We start from the raw sequence: 19189 nt of genomic DNA on the forward strand, positions 1-19189 counted from the left end.
CGTGGCGGGCGAGATTCTGAGGGTGCTATGTCACCCTAACGTGGCGGTAGGCGGCGCTAGGGAGCTCACGGCCGCCCCTAGCCCCCGCTCCCTCACACCCAGGATCAGTGTGCCAAGGACAGAGGCAGCATGCAGCAGCTTTCTCTTTGGTCCCTCTCCCACCAGAGGTGTGCTATGGCTGCTCTATCTCCTGGCCCTGTTTGTGATGACCAGTGCCCTGTGCTCCTGTTGGCTGCCATGATAAGCCTGCTGGCTCACCACCCTGACTGCTACCTGACCCATGGCCATCTCGCCCTGCCCAACTCCCTCATGACCAGCAACTGCCTACCCACACAACAAACCATCTTAGGGCTACCATGCCACTGCTTCTGCCAGGAATGCTGACAAGGGGCTTCACGATGCCACTACCAGGGATGCTCCAGCTCCACCACCTCTGGGCCCACTGTGTCAGGGCCTGCACCTTGTTCAGAAGACCTGGGACAATGAGCAGTGGCTGGATGCTTTCTGGCTGATCTGGGCCACCTTCTGGGATCTGCTCCAGCAGCTCTAACCCCACCTAGAACCGTAGGACATTGGCATATTCCCAGCCCTCCCCGCCAACACCTGGCTGGCCCTCGCACTATTAAAGCTGGCCACACCCACCAGCCTTCAGTACATTGGACACTTGTTTGGTGGGGCAAGGCCACTACTAGGGAGGCCATCCTGGAGGTTTGTGGAGCCCTCTAGATCATGCTGGGGCACACCATGCTCTGCACCAATGACCACCTTGCAGTGGTGGCAGGGTTCCGTGCACTGGGATTTCCCCAGTGCATTGGACCCCTATATGGGACCCACATTCCCATCACCTATCCGCTCCATGGAGACTGCCTCTATTACAGCTGCAGGGTATTTCATGCTGTTGTGCTCCAGGCCATCATGGACCACCAGGGCATATTCACCCATGTGAGTGCCAGCTGGCTGGACAGCTTGCACAGCACCCATGTGTTTCAGATCTCTGGCTTGGCAGAACTGGTGGAAAGCAGGTGCTTTACACTGGGTCCCACTCCTGCTCATTAGGCTCCCCTGCTACCCACTCCTGCTATGGCTGATGCAGCTCTACACCAGCCACCTGAATCCTCAATGGGCCCCCTTCAACTGCTGCTTGGGTCAGACCCATTTCCTGGTTGAGGGCACCTTTGACTGCCTCAAGGGACATTGGTGCTCCCTCATCACCTGCCTTGAGGTTGCTTAGGATGATCTCCAATGGATCATCATTGCAGCCCGTGTGCTGTATAACATCTGTGAGGCCCAGGGGGAGCTGTTCAGTAAGGCCCGGGTGGTGGAGCCACAGCACATGAAGGAGGCCTGGTGGTGGCAGCACCACCTGCAGTGACAGTGGCAGCTGTGGATCCCCCCACCTAAACACCAGGAGAGCCACATACACGTTAGTGGGGGCCAGGGCACTGAGTGTGGGAGGCTCTAGCTGACCATCTCCTACAGCACTCCCTGCTCTAGCCCACCTGCCCTGCTGCCCACAGACCCCCTACAGCCTGTCCACCCCAGCACCACTCTTATGGCAGACACATGTTGGAAGAAGAGGTCTTTATTTCCCTCACATTACACTCACCGTCCTTTGTCCTTCCCCCCTCAATATGCCTCCCCTCTCCTCTCTTCTCCCTCAACACACAGAACCCTCTCCCTCCACCACCCACCCCAGCCACCAACAATAAAATACCTTCTTCCCCATGAAAACTATTTACAAAGTAATTTGTAAATGTGTGCTGTCCTGGAGTAGGGGGCCATGGAGTGGGGGCACCTAGAGGGCAGAACCAGGGGCAGATGGCCAGCACCCTGGCTTCTGGCCATTCCCCTGTGGGTCTGGATGTCACAGCAAGTGTAGGCAGACAGGGAACTCGTCTAGGGGTGACAGTAGCTGGTGCTCCTCTGGTGCACCCAATGTCCAGCTCCCCCTCTGGCTGGCAGAGTCCAGGCCCAGCAGGGCTGGCATGTGGTCTTGGTGCTGCTCCAGGCAGCTCCAGCTCCGTACCTGCATGGAACCAGGGTGAGTATCAGAGCTGGGTGCAGGTGTGGGGGCTGGGTCATGGTAGATCTGGGATGAGGGCCGGGCTGGGGTCAGCTAGAGGTAGCAGAGAACCTCCTCCCATGCCCAGGTGGGGCCTGCTGTGGGGTGGTGGGAGGTTTCAGGGGGCCTGTGGGACTAGGGATGGGGGCCAGGCAGTGGTGGTCATGAATGAGACTGCCAGGCCCAAGATGTGACAGTCATTGTCCATGACCTGCACTACCCAGCCCAGGATGGTGTTCTGCTTTGCAAGACCTGCACTTGCAACTGTGGCTGCTCTCCTGTGTCTAGATGTTGGACCTGCAGAGCCATGAGGCAGAAGTCTTTTGTGAGAGTTTGCAACATTTCCAAGATCAGTTGCTCTGTACCAGGGGCTAAGCGCTACTCGGCTTCAGATTGGGGGTCAGCCATGCACAGGTGCCCATTGACCATGGTAAGTCAAGCCAGGCAGGCCTAGGGTCAAGTGGCTGCTGGCTGAGCCCCCTCATTCCCACACACTCCCCTGGGTGCTGACCACAGGCAACCTGCCTCCCCTGCACCATCTCCAGGGTGGGACAGGCCAGGATCCTGGCAGCACCTGCTGTCATGGCTCCAGACCCTGCTGCCCCCATCTTCCTCTGCAGGCCAATTGCTCTGCTGCACTGCTCCCAGGCTGGGAGACCACAGAGCTCCTGGACAACTGGAATGAGGAGCTGGCTGTGCCCCTGCCCTCCCCACATAGGGCCTCTTTGGGGAGGCACCCTGGGGCCAGTTCCCAGCTGCACCATGCTGTGCTCTGAGCATGCCCCTGCCGTGCATATCCCAGGAGATGTGCAATGAGATGTTTGCATGGGCTAAGGTGTTCCCGACTCACTACGATCTCCTGCTGATGATTCTCATGGTGCTGTGGGTGCACCTATTTCCTGGTTTGGGACCCTGAGCTTTGACTGAGTGGGGCGGGGGAAGGGGGGAGGGAGAGAAGCCTGAGCTACCCCTCAAACTTCACTACCACCTGAAGGGCTAGTTGTGGCAGTGCTACACATCCCTGCCCCCCATAGCTAAAGAATACATCACTGCCAGCATTGACATTCCTTGGTGGGTGAAAGGCCTGCACCCGCCCAGCTGCAGGGGCATGGGCTGCTCAGTAAAGTTTTGCACTGTGTCCCACCTCTTCGTGTGACGTATGGGGGGGAAGGGAACCCAGGGCCAGGAGAGTGTGTGCAGATCAGCTGGGAAAAGGAGGTATGGGCATGGGCATGGGCCAGGGCTGGGGGCAGGTGTAGGGGCTGGGATAGGCAGGGCCTTCCCCCCAGTACGGGGATTACCATGTGTCTGGGGCTAGGGTGGCTGGCAGCCTGGTGCAGTCCTCCTAGCTGGTGCCCATGCAGTTTCACCAGGGGTCCTTGGTCCATAGGGTGCAGCATGCAAGCACTCAGCTGGGGAGCCCTGCTGAGGAGGAGCTGGTGCTGCTGATGGCCAGTGGTGTCATGGCTGGCTATTCTTCATGTCTGGCCCTGGGTCTGTGCAGCTGGTGAGGCAGACACTAGTCAGGGCAACTGAACTGCTGGTGGAGGCAGAAGCCAGGGATCTGGGTGGGATGGGATCCTTGCTGGCAAACTTATTGAAGTGGGCAGCCAGGTACTGCTCGCAGCACTCTTGTCCTACCTGCAACACAGCACCATCAGTGGCTGGGTGGGATTGGGGCTTGTGCAAGCCACCCATGCTGGTATAAACCACTGAGTTGTGGCCTGCGTCCCAGGACACCAAAATATTGGTCAGCTACTGCATAATGGGCATGGTCTTATGGGCACAGCTGGACTGATAATTGTGGTCAGTCATGGTGACCCACTGACCCCCACAAGGTCTTGACCTTTATGCAGCACTGCTGTGACAACCCATCATTTCCTTGCTCCCACATCATGCCCAACAGGGCCTCATAAAAGTGGGTGTTGAAGTGCTGTCCCCCATTAAAGACCCCATTAAGGGGTGCTGCACCTCTGCCTTACCCCGAAGTGTCACAGGGTCACCAGTCTCTTCTTGGCTTCAGCTTCAGCCCTGGGTGGAAGGCATAGGCATGTGCTCACACATGGTCCTGGGCCTGATTGGTGAAGATGAGGCCATTGGGGTCCCTTGCAGCTCTGAGGACCCAGCATGAATGTCCCAGTGCTGCCAGTCCTGGGCAACTGCCAGCAGTGCTCAGCACAGTGGTATGGTATGGGACTGGTAACTGCATGGCAGAGGTAATGCTCCACAGCACCTGCAGGTGCAGGGTGGGCTGCTGGGGGAATGCTGCAGGTAGTTGGCACTGGCCCTGCTGCCAGCAGCTGCCTGAAGGTGGCTCTGGGAGGCTAACAGGGCTGGGCAGAGACTATAGACACCTGAAGTCCCTTGGGCATGCAAGGTACCCCAATGGTAGTGCCCTGGAAGCTGCAAGTCAATGCAGTGCCAGGCAGCAGTGCTAGGGTACTGGTAGGCAGGCGCAATAGGGTGGTGGCCTGCCCAGGTGGATACACAGGGCCTGTGTTGTGTGCCCCAGGGCACAATATGTCTGCAGGCTTTTAGAGACTGCAGGCAGAGGCTGCCATACAGGCTCCTAGGCTGCAGCCCCAGGGCTGGCCTCAGGCCAGCCCTATAATGACTGGGCAAACCTGGAAGCAAACTTGCTCCTAGGTCTCATTTACACATGCATTACTGCACAGCAACTAATCAAGCTTAAATTTGCTACCTACATTTGTGGGAAGCAAATTTAATTGCAATTAAGTGTTTTTACTGTGCTGTAATCATGCTCACATGTAGACATTCTCACTTCCTGTACAGTAAATTAGGCTACTGGGTAGTAATGTGTCTTGTGTAGATCCACCCACTGTTGAGTACTAGATTCTGTGGTGGGCTTAAGCAGAGTTTTTAAAGGAGTCCAAAAAAGTGAGACATTCAACTCCTACTGAATTTCAGCAAGATCTGTGTGCCTTATTCTTGTAAGCTCCTTCAGAAATCCCAATCTCTGTATGCAAACTCTAATTTTTCATACTCTATATTCTCCCCCCACTTAGCGTCACAAGTGACATAAATAGGGTTCAAAATGGTCCTAATTAATAAAAGATTAGTTCATGGCAAAAACCCTAATAAACATCTTATAATGAATGTAGTAAATTCAGTGTTGCATGGGACCTAGCATTGAATTTGCAGGTACTGTGAGTTACCATTTAGATGTATTACCATCTAAATATGTAGGAAAGGAAGACATTTAGATAAAGGGAGACATAAAGATCTAGGAGAGGAACTATGTATTTCCCCAGCCTCCAAAAACAAAAGTCTTTTGGCTTTTATAACCTCCCTATTCTCTCATCCAAAGGTTCCTTATAAATACCAGCAGCTAGCAATTTCATAGCATCACTGTGTTTAAAGCCAGAAGTGACTACTAGATTATTTACTCTGATCTCCTTCAGATCACAGGCCATCATGTTTCACCTATATTAAGTCTAGTGTCTTTTGTTAGCTTAAAATATTTTTGTGCGCAGGAAAATAAATTGTGCACCACTGACAGAGAATAAGGGAGAAGCACAAAGGAAGTCCATTCCCTTGAATGGACTCGAATGCACTTGAAGCACAAAGGAAGTCCATTCCCATGCAGAGAAAAGGTAACAGAAGGGCTGGAAATCCCTTTTGGCTAAACAGGGAAATCAAAGTTCTCTTATGAAAGAAAAAGGCTTATAAACAATGGAAGTTTGTGGCGGGCCCCAAGGAGGACTATTCCACAATGATCCACATTTACCAGGAACAGATAAGAAAGGCTAATGCAGCAACCAAACTTAGATTAGCAATGGGAATCAATAACAACAAGAAGTCCTTCTTTAGGTGCATAGGGAACAGGAGGAAAGCAAATGGGAGTGTGGGGATATTGCTCAACAACTCAGGAGAGCTGGTTACTAGCACCCAGGAGAAAGCTCAATTCCTGAATGACTACCGCACACTGATATAATCCGCATCAATGTATAACCCACGGAAAATTGTATTTTCGGAAAATAGTCCATGTATAGACCGCACCCGTGTATTTCCCACACCTGATAGTGTCAGTGCCAGGGGCAATTTTAAGCCTATTTAGCCTGAGAGATGCTGGCCCCAGCTGCGGGCACTCACTGCCAGCGTGCAGGAACTGGGCTCTCGCTCCCCGAGACATGGCCCCCGGAGACATGGCCACAAACATGGCTGTCCTGTTGGAGCTCAGGTGCCGGGGGGCCCCCAGTACTTTGCCTCAGTCTTTCACCGGACAAAGGGGAAAACAATGCCAGGTAGAGTACAGGATGAGCATGGTAGGAATAATCACCTTCCCACTATTGCCATACAATCAGTGTATGACCAATTAAAAAAATTAGATATATATAAGTCTGTGGGATGGGATGATCTTCATCTGAGAGTGCTGAAGGAGCTAGCCAAAGTCATTGTGGAACACCTGGCAAAACTCTTCCACAACTTGTGGCACTCTGGAGAAGTCCCTGAGGACTGGAAGAGGGCCAATGTTGTCCTTGTCCACAAGAAGGGCAACGAGGGAGGACCCGGGTAACTATAGGCCAATCAGCCTAACTTCCATCCTAGGAAAAATCCTAGAAAAGTTCCACAAGGAGTCTATCTGTGATAAGCTTGCAGAAAGTAAGATCCTGAATGACAGCGAGCATGGCTTCATCGGAAGCAGGTCTTGCCTTACCAACCTCATCTCCTTCTATGACCAGGTAACTCACCACTTGGACACAAGAAAGCAGGTTGACATTGTATACCTAGACTTCCAAAAGGCCTCTGATCTAGTATCCTATGATGTCTTGACAAGAAAATTGGAGGATTGTGGGCTTAACTCTACGAAAGTCAGGTGGGTGAGAAACTGGCTGCAGGATAGGACCCAGACAGTCATAGTGAATGGATCTATATCATCCTGGTGAGAAGTGGGTAGCAGTGTCCTGCAGGGGTTGGTGCTTGGTCCAGTACTTTTTAACATCTTTATCAACAATTTGGATGTAGGGGTGAAGAGCTCAATGGCAATGTTAGTGGATGACACCAAGTTATAGGGAAGTGTGGTCACAAGCAACCCCCAACACACCTACAGTCTTGGTGGCACCAAACTAACCGTCACCATGAATGAAAGGGACCTGGGGGTAATAATAGACCACAGTGTGAATATGAGCCAGCAGTGCGATGTTGTAGCCAGTAGGGCAAATAATACTCTGGTATGCATCAATCAATGCATCTCCAGCAAAACCAAGGAGGTGATTCTCCTGCTGTACTCAGCACTGGTGAGACTGCAGCTGGAGTACTGCATCCAGTTCTGGGCACCACACTTTAACAAGGATGTGGTAAAGCTTGAGACAGTCCAAAGAAGAGCCACCCATATGATCAGAGTCCTACAGAGCAAGCCATATGAGGAAAGGCTGAGGGAGCTGGGACCCTTTGGCCTGAGGAAAAGAAAGCTGAGATGGGACTTGGTAGCAGCTTACTGATACACTAGGGGAGTATATCAAGGGCTCGGTGAGCAACTTCACCAGGGCACCCTTAGGGAAAACCTGGAGTAATGGCTACAAAATCCTGGAAGACTGATTCAGACTCAACATTAGGAAAAACTTCTTCACAGTCAGGGTGTCCATACATAAGCTCCCTCCAGAGGTGGTGCAATCACCTACCCTGGAAATCTTCAAGAGGAGACTACAGTCACCTTGCTGGGGTCACCTGACTCCCAGTTATCTTTCCTGCTTGGTGCAGGGGGGCTGGGCCCAATGATCTTCCAAGGTCCCTTCCAGCCTTACAATCTATGAATCTATGAGACCAAGGTACCACCAATACCTGAGGTGACTTCAGTGGTGAGAAATTCCCAGAGGATAACAAACTGGTAGAATATGACCATGTTATAGAGGAAGGTGATCTGCCAGTGCTCATGCTACTCCAATCACGAGGAAAAAATTTCCTAAGTGAAAAATCCGGTGATCAGCATGTACAAGAGGAAGACCTAAAGAGCATGTACATGAGGAAGATCTAAAGAGACAGTATTCTCTACCCACTCATTTTCCTGATTCACACTTTTTTATCCAGTGACCCGTTTCCATTTTTGGCCAGTCCCTAATACTGAAGACTAAGGGAGAAGAAAGAAATCCCCCTCCACTAAATCCAGAACATGCACACAACCCCTCCCCCCCCATCACACACAACCAACCAATTAAATTTTTTAAAAAACCCAGAAAAATCTCCAACAACAACAAAGCATGGATTGTTTCTGGGCAATTTTGCGTGGAAGAAAAAGCATCCTTCTTGACCACTGCAAGTGACTGGCTGAGAGACTGAAATATGAAATTTGCTTATAATAACACTGGAATGCAGACCTGCAAATGTTAAGAAAAATGCAGGAATTCCTGTTCTTCCCAGGGATCAAGTAGAAAGGTAATGGACAGAGGGGTTTATATAATTATAGATTCCAAGAGCAGGAGAGACCACCACAACCATCCACCAGTCTGGCCTGAGTCTCTTATACACACAGGTTAGATAATTTCTTCCCAAAACTACCTTAAAGTATATTATTAAAATTTCTCATCTCAGCTTAAAAAATCTAGGTGATGGCAAATCTACCACCTCCCTTCCTTTAAAAACCTTTTCACACATTAATTAATCTCATAACTGGGAAATTGCATTTTTACTTCAAGTTTGAATTTGTTTTACTTCAGTTTCCACATGTTGGATCTTGTTATGCCATTGTCAGCAAGTCTAAAAACTCTGTAATGTCTTTTGCCTCTGGGCAAAATATCAAGTCACCTCTACTTTCATTTTGGTAAGTTGACTACATGGCCTTCTTAAGTAGATGACCATATGTCACAATATAGATGGGATACTCCCAGATTTCAGAGGCTGGTCTCAACTGGTTGTTAAGAATTATAATGGGCATCTTGGAGGTGGAGGGTGCAGTCCTGCTAGGAGCTGGAGTAGCCTTGTAGGTGGGCAGGCAGGTACTGCTGCTGCTGGAGAACAGGGCAGGGCAGGGGGAGGTGGAAAAGCACTGTTCTCCCGGATGTCCCGGATTATCTTATGGTCAACACCTATTCTTAAGTCACAGATCACAAGCTTAATTTATATTGTTGTGTCTCTTCTTCAAGTTCTCTCTGATATTTCCATGTCTTTTTTCTGAAGGGAGGATTCCACAGGTAGACAAAGTGTTTTAGTAGAGATCCTTCAAGTTCTGTTTATAAAGACATGATTGCTACTTATCATTTCCCTTCTAAATTTATCAAGAACTCTTTTTCTTAAAAAAAGATCTCCATACAAAATGATCAGCATGTGAGTAAAATCTTTATTAAATATTAATATTCTGAAGTGGTAGTGTGCAAGAGCTTGATCTGATTTCCATCAAAATCAATGGAAGATATTGACTTCAGTAAGAACTAGAGGTGTTTAAAATGAAAAAAGATCTAAACCTCAAATAGAAGTTCTAATCATTTACCAACCAGGAAGTATTAACTAAAATATATTTGGAAATTGCCTTTATATTCAAGGAATTTTTCTTCAACTTTTAAAATAACATTGAATGACCTTCAGGGAAGGTTAGCTGTGAAGTAAGCATTGATAACTCTGATGAATAAGCAGTTGCGGACCAAGCAGCACCAGCACCACCAGGATATGGGAAGGATAGCAAATGGCAATGATTTCCCTCCTGAAAAGCCATGCATATCTTTTAACAATGCTGTGACATGGCAAGTACAGATTATTATTATGTCCAGCCCCCAGCTATGGGTCTATAAATCCTCAACAGTGAATGCTAGAATCTCAACAGCTGTGAAGGTGGAAGAAGGTGGAGGTGGAACAATGTCTGTAATTGACCTCCTTTCCATCGGATCAAGGTCCTGGTCTACTAAGAACTGTGTAGAAGTCAATGTGCAGCCATTTCTCAATGATAAAAGAAATCAAGCACAGGCATCTTGCATAGAAATGGCTTTTCCAGCACATTCTTCAATTCCGCTGGTGACCAGCTCATGATGACAGGAGCAGGATTGAGAGGTCTGGAAGCTCCTGGTCATGAAGTGGCACAGAAGGTGGCAGTTACAAGAAGGTCATTTAGCACTTGGAAGAGATAATCAGGAGTACAGTTCAGCAACTGTAACTGCAACTGAGCATCCCTCTTCAGGATCCACTCTGCTCACCCCACATGGCAAAGGGGTTAGAAAAATGCCCTAGACATAGCCTGTCTACCTTTTTCCTAACTGGATAGCTATGTCCAGTGGGATCACCTTTACTGTGGTCAAAATCAGTGAAGACACACAATCAATTTCAGGACTTGGAACATCAGGAAGCTCATGGACAATCCTAATACTGAATGCCCGGAGTGCCACAGAACAATCGCGGCTCAAGAACTCAGGGTACACAACATTGATGTTTTTGCACTGAGCAAGACCTGGTGAGTGGGAGAGGGCAGCATAAAGAACATAGAGGAGGCTAAACCTTCTTCTGGAAGGATAAACAGGAAGGGGAATGTGACCTTCATGGAATTCATTTTGCCATCAAGAATGAACTTATAAACTAACTCAATTAATTCCCTTTTGGAATTAATGAGTGCCTCATCATGCTCCATCTTAAACTAGCAGGGAGCTAGCATACCATTGTCATCAGCACGTATGTCCCAACTCTTGATGCCACCAATGGAACTAAGGAGGAAGTCTATGCCAACCTATGCCAATCAGTCCTTTCTGATATTCTGGAAGGAGACAGACTCATTGAGCACCTACGCATAAACACAAAGGCTGTTCCGACATGCTGGATACATGAGACACAAAGGCGCTTTAATTAGAGTGGCTCTTGGAGCTTCTCTAATTAAAGTGCCACCCCCTACTGCCCAACCCCTGGAGCATGTGTAAAAGTACTCATTCTTTTCAGTGATTTCAATGCCAGAGTAGGAAGGGACTTGGACTTCTAAAATAATGAAGGAGTAGGAAAGGTCAACTCAAACGGCATCCTCCTCATGACCAAAAGTGCAAAACATGGATTCACCATCACCAACACACTGTTCCTCCAGAAAAACAGGCAGAAGACATCATGGCAACACCCATTATCTAAGCATTGGCACCTGATTGACTATGTCATTGTTTGTGCCCAGGATCACAAACATTTCTGCATCACCTGGGCTGTGCTAGGAGATGATGACTACTGGACCTTTAATTGAGTCATCTGCTCAGTTTTGTCACTTAAACTGACTCCAGAATGATGGTTGCAGCAGAAGTAAAGCTGACAGAAGACCAGTGTCAAAGGACTCAAGGACCCAATCAAGCAAGACCTCTTCCACCAGTACCTCCACAAAAATGGGCAAATTCCAATCAACAACAATGGGAGAATGCCTGCAGTGCTTGGGGTGCCTTCAAGTCCACCATCATTAGCACCTGTGAAAAGACACTTAGATTCTCTACTGGTTTGGTGAGAACAACTGGGAGATCCAAGAGTTGATCAACCACAAGCACAAGCCCTTTTGTGCTTGGCAGAATGATGTTAATTCTAAGCAAAAGAAACTGAATCACCAACAAGGCAAGACGGAGGTCCAAAGGAGGACCCCTGATTTAAAAACAGATGGTGGGAAGACAAGGCAAAGGAGATTCAACATCTCACTGACATTCATGATATGCACAGTTTTTTCAGCGCTACCAAAGCCATCTATGTTCTGGGCACTCAAGGACCCAGCCCCTTGAGACCCAAGGATAGAAGAGACCTGATCAAGGAAAGGGGAGCCATCAATGCCTGTTGGAACACCTTTTCAGTCAAGACTTTGTTTTTTGATGAGAGTGCTCTGAACTCCATCCCACAACACCCAGTCAGAGACAATCTCAGAATCCCTTCAACCCACTCCAAGATGAGGAAAGCCATCAAGCAGATGAAGACTGGCAAGGCATCTGGAGCTGATGTCATCCCCACTGGAGTTTTCAAACAGTGGGGAAAGGAGCTCACATCACATCTCCATGCCATCATAGCAAGGATTTGAAATGATAAGGAAATCCCAGATGACCTCAGGATTGTGACAAGAAAGAAGACAAGTCCAACTGGACATTACAGAGGGGTCACCTTGCTGTCCACCACAGGAAAGATAAGTGTGAGAACCCTCCAAACTATCTTTCCCCTTGCTGAAGAGCTCCTCCTCCTGGAATCTCAGTACTGGTTTAGTACATCAACAGACACATCTGACATGATCTTCTCAACTCACCAGCTGCAGGAAAAATGCCAAGGACAACATAAACCTCTCTACACACCTTCTTTGACCATGAAAGCCTTTCACTCTCTCAACTAGGAAGTGCTGTGGAGGATCCTTCTGCCCACCAAAATTCATTACCATTGTTTGCCTGCTTCATGATGGTATGTGAGCAATGGTTCTTAGTAATGGATCTATCACAGATCCCTTTGAGGTTAAGACAGGAGTTAAGCAAGGCTGTGTCATTGCTCCAACATTCTTCTCAATATTTTTTACCACACTGCTACATCTGACCACAAACAAGCTTCCAATTGGAGTGGAGCTAAACTACTGAATAGATGGTAAACTGCTTAATCTCAGCTGACTCTGAGCCAAAACCAAGAACACCCTGAGCTCAGTCATTGAACTCCAGTATACCTCATGATGCTGTAGTTTGTGTTCACTCATAACCAGACTTTCAAACATTCATTGACATCTTTACCAAGGCATACAAGAAAATGGGACTGATGCTTAACATTCAGAAGACTAAGGTCCTCCACCAACAAGCTCTTACTAATCAGCTCCCAGCTCCAATAATTCAGGTTTAGGGTGAGACTCTGGAGAACACTAAGTACTTCCCATATCTCAGAAGCTGTCTCTCACAGAAGGCTGACATCGATGAAGAAATCCAACATCACCTCAAATGTTCAAGTGTAGCCTTTGGATTCCTGAGGAAATGGGTGTTCGAAGATTGTAACATCAGATATGAAACCAAGCTCATGGCTTATCAATCAGTCATGATTTCCACCTTACTGAATGGAGATGAGATCTGGATAACATATAGGAGACATATTAAGCTGCTTGAGAACTACCACTAAGTCTGCCTGAAGAAGATCCTTCAAATCCAATGGGAAGACAAGCATCTTCTCACAACCAAACACCATGAGCATCAAAGCAACAATCATTCAACATCAACTTTGCTGGGATGACCTCATCTTTTGGATGTCCAACTCCAGACTCCCAAAGCAAGTTTTATTCTCCCAGCTTGGTTAAGTTGAACACTCAAAAGATAGGTAAAGAAAGTGCTTCAAGGACATCCTCAAAGACAACTTGAAACTATGAAACATTGACATCAACTCATGGGAGACTATTTCCCAGGACCACCCCAAATGGAGGAAGAGTCCTCTGCAAGGATCACAGAACTCTGAAATCTTGCATTGACAACAGGAGACAGAAAAGTGGGAGTCACAGAAACAGCATGCTGCAGACCAAATCAAGAATCCAGAGTCATCCACCCTGCATGGAAACATGTGCCTGAGTTCCAACAGAGTCTTTCAATTCCAGATCAGCCTCATCAGTCATCTTTGGACCCACAGATAAGACAATCATGGAAGACAATCGTCCTAGACTGCAAAGTATTGCCAATGATAATGATGTCAGGTTGTGTTTGTGGTTTTTTTGTAATCTTGCACAACTGTGCACGTGAACAACCATTCTCAGGGCCTGAGTGAAGGGTGCTGGAACAGCCAAGTGGCTGAAGAGTTTGAATCACTTTAACTGGTTTTTAAACTACTTTAAAAAGTGAAAGCCACTCTATATTGTACTTCATTAAAGTCTTTAAGAGGCACAAGAATTTAAACTGCTTTAATGATTTGCTTGCAAAAGTAGGAACAGGGCTGGATAACTGAAAGGGGAACCCTGAAAAGTAAAGAAGATTTACTTGGGGATTGCAGATTTTATAGAACAAAACGTTTCAAATATATCTCTTTAAGTTGGTGATATTCTTCCAGTTAGGTTTCAGGCCTATGCAAGTAAAAGACATACCACTGAGATTACCTAATCACACTTTCAGTATAAGTCAGGCTGTACATTCATAGTTTGATTATTGCATCTTTGTACAGTGTTTGATATGACTCATTATAGAAACCTGTTCCCCTTTCTTGAAGTTGTGTCAGTATACAGCTCTAGCCATTTATCCTGAATACCTTCCAAAGTCTAAACCTGAAGTCTCTGAGACTACAAGTAAGCTGCTCTGCAGGCCAGGAGAGAAGGGAATGCTACCCAGGCCAGAGAAGCAGTGCTACTAATCAGGCAAATGGCCTTCGCTTTGAGTTCTGTGTCTTGGGCCCTGCACAAAGCAGGCCTCAGGCCTAAGCCTAGGGACGGGCTGAGTGGGGGACCAGGGGCAGAGCTAGGGCTGGGGTCCAGAAGCCTAGAATAGTTTGCCTTGGCTAAGGGACCAGCCAGAGGAGGGTGGAAGAAGCTGGGAAGGCAGAAACCCCAACAAGGGAAGGAAAGCCTTAGTGGCCTGGAGGCCTGATTGGTGGTTCAAAACACCTGTGTGGCATGGTGTAGGGGCAGATTGGAGCCACACAATAAGCCCTTAAGGTATACAAGGTTGAGAGAGTCAACCACAGGAAGAGAGAGCACCATGGGCTGGCGGATCCCTGGGGAAAGTCTCCCTTTCATAAAGATTTCATCAAGACATGGCAGGTGAGAAGGCAAGGTAAACCCCACAGAGACAAGGCACAGAGAGAGCCTAGGGATAAGGGGCTCAGCAGGAGGCATCACAATGCCCCTTAGGCACCTAACCTGGTACACTAAACTGTTCTAGGATAGATAGGTCTCTCATTTTCTCTTTTTCTCAGCTTCTTCCCATTCAATGAGTCTTGGCCCTCAGCATTGCTATAGGGACACAGTCACCAAAGGCTTTATGCAGTCAAATTAAGATGGTTCTAACCTCAGCAGTCTCATTACTGGACACATTACTACTTCTGTATGCCCAAATAGCTGCAGCCATGAGACAGACTTTTGTCTATTAGGTTGGTAAGCTTACTTCTGATATGTTCTTAACGGCCCATTAACACAGGAACACAGATCACCCCTCACTCTGCCCTTTTCACTGGCTTCACAATAAATAGGGGGGTCAAATTAAGGTTTTGACCCCATTTTTCAAACCCTTAATGAGTCTGGCCTATGTTATGAGAAAGACCCTTTTATGATCCTGACTTTCCACTATAGCTAAAGGCACTTAAACCATGGAAGTGTCCTGCTTAACATAAAGCAGGATATAGCTTTTTCAGCAGCTGGAATAGCTCAGTATAACCAAGAACCCCAGGCTTGTCAGAGCAAAATGCAACAATCTACCTCTTCAGCCTGTCCCAGTGCAAAACCTCAACACAAAAACAAAATATAAACAATAAAACCTATCCCTGCAAACAGACAGAGAGAGAAGAAGAGAGAGAGAGATATCTTTGTATATGCCATTAACATTTTGTGAGGTATGCAGAGGCTAAGGTAATGGAAGCAGTATAAGAATATATAGAATTCCTGAAGAAGTAGACAAGACAGAGAATAATATTCTTATCTCTGCCACAGTTAAGTATGTAAAATCTCAAAGGTCCAGATGATGAAAGTAATACAAAGTTTTGGGTCTGTCCTATTTATAAATATCAATTTTACAGATCGCTATTATACTGAGAAATGCCTTTTTATAATTATGCACCTGATTGGTTATTCAAAACACCCATGAGACACTGTTTCATTTTCTTCAGGTGAAATTATTGCAAATCAGTGTGCATAGATTTGAGTGTAATGGCTAATCCGAAGTTTGGAGGTGAAGCATGGATATCAAACTAGGAGGGCAGATGACTATGGATCATTCTGGTGCTGTGTAATATCTACAATGGCTTCCTACACATTCTAGATGGAAATTTAAAGTCTTGGTCCTAACCTGTGCAGCTTTAATGGGTTTATCATTCAATTTATAATAGGGTTATAAAAGATGCTCAGCATTGCCCTAACTACTATTACTGAAATGAGTAGAAAAACATCCATTGTCCTTAATGGGAGCAAAGCTAGCCATTGTTCAATCCTTTGGTAAGTCCTCTCCTTCATCGATATAAAATGATTTTTCTTGTAGTTGGTCTAACTATGTCTTGGCAGTTGTCATTAACATTGGATATGTGCAGATGTTACATATGGATTGACTGACCTAGGGTTAAGACTATCTAAATGGTAATCTGTACAGACATTTGGGGAGGTTAGATCAAAATGGCAAAAATGGCTGCCCTGATCTAACTTAGTTCAGGGTGGGATCTAAGATAGATTGGGATCGAGTCAGCCTGATTTACTCAACCTCTATACATGTTCAGATCACAGTCCTGGAGATGGGAAAGTGCTTCATCCCAGTACTGGAATTGTACTCTTTCTACCACCCTCCCCACTTTGGCCCCTTCATTGGACTATGTTTAGCTTCCTGATCCCTCTGCCCCCAGTCAGACACCCCCCCCCACCTTCCGTGGACCCACCAACACTCCTGCATACCCGTCAGACTCCTGTGGCCCCACTGGCCTACCCCCAATCCTGTCCACCTCTCCCTTCACGCTGACTTATATTATTATCTACTGTCAGGCAGCTTAAAGGAAGATGTGTGATCATAGTTCAGATATGGTGAATGCTCGCACATGCCCAGTATGAGTAGATACCTTTCTGTAGACTCACCTCAGTGGTGGAACCTCAGCTTCGGTCTCTCTCGACAACTGAGCCCAAGTATATTAGCCTGAGATCAATCCTACTGGTGTTCAGAAGGTGCCTTATATGCCACATCACTTCATAAATAAATAATTGCTTACATTGCTTACATTCACAGACCTCTAAGGAAAGAGTTCATTGCAAACTGTATGTGTAGGGCTCCTTGTAGCTACCAATGATACCAACAGATACCTAAATTCTCGTGTGATGTTCCAGTGAAGCCAATCTTGAAAAATCAACTACAGGGGCAGCCCCTGCACTGTGCCTAGTGGAGCTGTGTGGAAAGCAAGGAGCTGCTTGCTTGAGCTCATCTGGAAGTCAGGGCCTTTGACAATTGTAGGCATTTCATTAGGAGAAAAAAGAAAGTCTAAGTTCCAAGCCTTGTTATCACTTCCAGCTAAGCACAATTGAAGCATACCTGTTTTTGCAGTCAGTGGAATAATGTGGCTAGCATCATAACCAGCCATCTTTGATTCCCCAGCCTGAAAAAAAATATTTACAGTTGAATAAACTAAGAAAAGCCTTCAGTGCATCTGGAGCTAAACTCAAACTCACACCTCTGGAGCTGTAGAAAAAGACTTGGACAATTCTGCCACCTCACCCTACTGCAACAGTTGGAACAACTCCTGCATACTTGCAATGCACTTCAGCATCTCATCTCAAGCTGAAAGACCAACAGACTAAACTGTCAGATACACACATCCTGCAGCATACAAGTTAACAAGATCTCAAACAATTTTCTGCAGAGAAGTGTGATGAACTTATTATGAGGAATGACATGAAGCCTTTTGGGGGCTATCAGGATTTCAGCTGTGTCAGTATTCGTTGTATTTACAGTATGACAAATGAGCTAAAGAGAAGAAAACCTGGACTGGAAAGAGATTAGAATATCCAAGATGAAAAACTGCTAACATTCGGACTTCATACCAAAGTAATAATAATGCCTTCAAAGGTGCTTCCTGAAACGACCTTGAAAAAATGCCCTCTCCTGGACATTTCTGACCCTCTGTGCTACACATGAAGTTCCCCACTCATTCATCTTCTTTAAAGGGAAGATTGTTTTTTTTTCCCCTCGGAAGACACCACATTTGTTTAACAGTGAAACTTGAGCTGACTGTGGTTTGATTCTCCTTCACCTTTCAAAGATTATGAAGTGTCTGCCACATGTGATGCTACATTTCTGGTCTCTATTATCTTTTTTCCTTCTGGCCCACTATATACCTTCATTTATACACTGAATACTGGGCATGGGTTTGCTAAAAGTGTTCAGCCATGGTCTAGCTTCACTGAAGTGAAAGGGCATTTCAGCTTTTATTTCAAAGGAAATGGAGTGAGACCAATATTTTTAATTTTAAAATATTTAGCTGACCCTTTAATGAATTGGACTGGACAAGAAGCATATATGAAAGCTCTTATGGCAAGACATACAGCATGTATTACATCTCAAAGTATTTGAAATACATTCTTCAGAATTAGACATTTTACTAGCTGGCATCATATCACTGAACTTACTGCAATGACCTCCTGCTGTGCAACATATTTGTGCGTGTGTATGTGTGTGTGTGCGCACATGTGCACAGACATTACATGGAAGGAAAAACGATGCTATAAGCAACTCTAACAAGACCCAGGCATTCCATGAAATTCAATTCCTGTTTTCTGTAACACCTTCTTGCCATTGAATAGCTTCCCTTGCCCCCCAACCCCCCTTTTTACAGAGTTCAGGGCTATGATGCTGGCTCCCCTTCCTGATACATCTTTGCTGATCTTAGAGAGCAGGAGACTGACAGATAATGTCAAACAGTTTTTTATGTAAATTCAGCATTGTGCAAGTATAGTTTGATCTTTGTAATGATTCAGACCCACTCCAATGTACAGTGCACGCTGTTGCCAAAAGTGTGTCTGCAGGCTACCAGGAAAGATATTTAAGACACTGTGATGTTAAAACAGAAAAATATGTCTTTTATTAATCATATTTGCACAACTGATCAGGAAAATTCATTTCTTATGTTTTTAGAATTAATTTTGTGAAGCAAAGTGAAGTCAGATTAACCTGTGGGTTCAAGTTAGACTATGGCTTCTTTGTTTCAGGCTGGAGAAAGGCCAAATTACATTATAGCATACTTTAGTAGTAAGGTTATATCTTAGGAAAGGCCCAATAGGCTTTGAGAAGGAATCAGTATCTAACAGAGTTGACCATTGTGTATACAGTTCTTTCTTGTACTAATTCTGTCATCTTACTTTATGAACCAGATAACCGTCAACTTTACTAACAGTAAGATTCTAAGATACTTGCACATACCAATATCTCAGCAGGGAGATTTCTAAATATATTATTGTGCCATTTCACTTTTCAAACTTAATATTCATAGATTTCATAGATTTCATAGACATCAGGGCTGGAAGGGACCTCGGGAGATCATCGAGTCCAGCCCCCTGCCCAAAGG

The 19189-nt window shown here is 46.4% G+C and overlaps 1 long non-coding RNA gene across 1 annotated transcript in view; it reads right to left on the reverse strand.

Annotated features, from left to right (window-relative positions):
• Positions 1–2323: 2323 nt before the first annotated feature.
• The window catches only part of LOC109311672, a 50690-nt gene continuing 33824 nt past the window's right edge, over positions 2324–19189 (reverse strand). Inside the window, exons 3-4 of the long non-coding RNA XR_002101572.1 lie at positions 17161–17224; positions 2324–2359 (exon numbers count right to left, since the gene is read on the reverse strand). This is a non-coding gene — a long non-coding RNA (uncharacterized LOC109311672). The remainder of the gene's footprint in view (positions 2360–17160; positions 17225–19189) is intronic.

This window comes from Crocodylus porosus, unplaced genomic scaffold, assembly GCF_001723895.1.
Source record: "Crocodylus porosus isolate Cpor-Errol unplaced genomic scaffold, CroPor_comp1, whole genome shotgun sequence".
Classification (NCBI taxonomy): Eukaryota; Metazoa; Chordata; order Crocodylia; family Crocodylidae; genus Crocodylus; species Crocodylus porosus.